The sequence below is a fragment of the Arctopsyche grandis genome, chromosome 2 (genome assembly GCF_051622035.1).
Source record: "Arctopsyche grandis isolate Sample6627 chromosome 2, ASM5162203v2, whole genome shotgun sequence".
Classification (NCBI taxonomy): Eukaryota; Metazoa; Arthropoda; class Insecta; order Trichoptera; family Hydropsychidae; genus Arctopsyche; species Arctopsyche grandis.
Genome location: NC_135356.1, coordinates 33,329,237 through 33,332,644, shown reverse-complemented (window position 1 = coordinate 33,332,644; position 3,408 = coordinate 33,329,237).

Here is a 3,408-nt window from a genome sequence, read left to right as displayed (position 1 = left end):
CGAAAAACATATAATATTCAACCAATTAAATTTTCGTTATAGAAACTTTGTCTTGTTTACGAAGTTCCCAACCAAAGATACAAACTTACAAAGTCTCTTTCGGAATTATATATTAGATTTATATGGACGATGGAGATTGCATTATTCTCATTCTGGTTTGGATTAAAAAGTTATTATTACTATAATAGCCTAAAAACACGTAAAATGGTCACTTTAATTTAATAATTGGACTTGTAAAAAGCAGCCCTTATACTTTATGTAGTTGAATACATCAATATTCATTGTAGTGAGTGTACAAACTCCAGGGATGTTCAACTCGAGAGCACCCCGGAAGTCGGTTTTCTGAGATAGCTAGTGGTAAGCTTGGGCGGGGCTGGTTTCCTCAAGGTGCCTTCCTTCGTCGTCGGTGGTCTGGTCTCTGCTGATGTCGGCTGCTCTGCTATGTCCCTTTCTCCTTCGTAATGTGCGTGGGATGCGTGATGTGGAAAAAGGGAGGAAATTGTATAATAATGAAAACAGGTTGTAATTCTGTTTGTATGGTGACTGTATTTTATATATATATATATATATATATATATATATATATACAGAGATCAAGCAGAGGGGACAGGGGGGAGGGAGTAACAAAGTAACCACGCGTGCCTTTTGAGGTTGGCCACGCGTAGCTCAGTTGTCTGCCTTCTGGACGAAGACAGACCAAGCTTCCTCTGGTGCACACCGGACGGATACTGGAGCTGGTCTCCAAGTATCGTCACAACCCTCACCAGCCTCTAGCTGGTGATTTCGGTGGCGAGGTGGGCCCCGTAAAAACGGGGTGTTTACGCGCCAAACCGCTATTGACAACTGTCAGTTTGTGTGCCAACCGCTGACTCAGGGTGGCCAGCACAAAAATATATCGGCCAAATCGTGGGTCGTAAAGCCACGAAAGCCGATCATCAGACATAGTCTGAACAGTGAGTATATTCTCATTTTTTGTATATGTATTGTAGGTCCACGAAACATATTTAATGAATTCGTTTGATCAATCAAACATTTGATGGCAGATATTTCAAATGTTAACAAGAAAACATATTTTCTTCCTGAAAAGTTTTAAAAGTTAGAGCAATCATGATTAATCATAATTAATTTTGAGCAATCAAAGTAAAATTTCTTCTGAGAGATTTTACACATATGGAATAATTCATCATTTGCTGAATTTATGTATTCTAAAAAATTTTTTTTTATAGAAGTTGTATAGTCTAATTATCTAATTATCATATTATGTCAAAAGAAACCCAAATTCACTCAAATTACACCACAGCGATTTATAACTTTGTTTCTGAATTTAAAATGTAGAGATAACGCGTCCCACGCTTTCAGAACTGAAATTAGAACACCTCATAATAATGAGCAAAGCTAGATCATTCCAAGATTTCGAAGCATAATCGTAGGCGTCGTAATTCTTGTTCAAGCTGGCAAAGGTTATAAAATAATAACAGCTAAAAGAACAACAACCGCGACCTTTTTCAATCATACACAATAGCCTTATCTGAAACGTTATGTAGTTTAATAAACATTCTATTAATAGTTAACTGTTAGCCCGCGGCCGTCTTATATGGAAGCTTTGGGCGACAAGTCTGTAGTGCGGTTGTCTTCCATAGAATTTCTGAACTTTGCACGGGATTTTGAGGCTTTTATGCGCCTATTTCAACTGTTTTAAGGTTCAAAATTGGTTGAATATATTACTGAGAGTTGAATGCCATCTATTCAATTTGCTTAAAATGAATATATACCAGTCAAAAATTAGTTTTTTGTGGAACCATACTGAAACCTCGTTTATGTGACGTCACGTCTTCATACAATTATAAAGAATGGTTATTTGACAATTAATCCAAAACTACGAGATATGTTATGTATTTTATTGTTTCAAATAATACTTTATGTGTTAATTAACATATCTGGTTACTTGAGTAAATATTAAAATCTGTATTTAAGGTCGAAAACTCGATTGCCAAATTCGCGAAAAAGGTGCCGCCGCGTACAGGGCTTATTCGCTATATTTATTGCCGCCGGCAAAGGGTTAAAAGATTTTCGTCACGATAGAAAACTGTTTAATGGTCTTCTCTTATAGAATTCTCATTGAAGACAATTCTTAGAATTCAACTCTGATGCAAATTTCTTTAGAACATGTGCGAATTATAATAGAGTATGTTGTAGTAAATGGAAATAGTATGTTCACAAGTTACTTGAATATGCCGGCACAAGAGTACATTCGTTTACTCTAACGTACGACTACGGATGGCTGTCGACCCCAGAAGAAGTGATGGTTGAATTGAATGAAGAGCGAGTGTATATCCGGTGTTGGGTCCGATAGTTCCAGATTTGAGGAGTTGACGATTGGGTCATTGACTGGGTATTTGTTCTCTACACCCATTTCCGTTTGCTTTTGTAACGCGAGCTGATGATCTCGGGATACCTGATACCACATCGTCGCTTACCGTTCAATGACATTAATCTCTTATTGGACACATTCAATGTGTTTGTCGGCTGCTAGTGTCACTGTCAATGTCAAGTTTCATAGTGTTGCCATTGGAAAAATACTCCGCAGTGCTACCACTTTACATTTTATTTGCACATTTTATGCAGAGTGCAATTTATTTTTGAGACTCAGTGGTATTTGCAGCACAGAGTTTGTTTCTTTTTTCATATTTAATAAATTCGACTGACTTTTTATGTTTATGGCTTAATATATTGAATCGAATGACGTTAGATATAATTATGAGAAAAAGGCGATATTTATTTATAATATTTGTCATTTTTATATAGGTAATGGCAAAATGGCGCCGTCCACACACACGGGGTCTACCTCACGGGACTGAAAGTGAAAAGCCCGAAAAAGCAAATATTGGAAGGCAAAGATCGAAAATCGAAAGATCTCAAGTCGAAAGATCAAAAAAAAAGGGTGCATGGTAAAGGTCTGTTCATACTTAACAGCACTGCACGGCTTCAGCACTGTACGACTCCGTTTCAAATATGTCATTTTATTACATTTCTATTCATATCTACCTACACGTCGCGGTCACGTCACGTTTACAGCAATTTGGCCGAGTGCAAGGCAAAATCGGTTTACTTATACATTAGAGGCCATGACGATACGGCGCAATATTGCTTACGTCGTATTGTCGAGTACTTGCAATATGAATGCATACACGTGCATTCGTAGCTACGCGTCAGAATACAAGTCAGCAAAAATGTTTCGACGTTTATCGAACGAAAAATTATGTACATATAATCGCGCTGTTGTTGGAAGAAGACGCTCAAGACGGCAATAAAAAAGCACAGAGGCGTTTTGATGTGCATCCCATGTTAAAAAAAAAGAAAAACCGAAGTCTCCTTCGGTTTTTCTAAAATGTACCAAAGAATACTTTT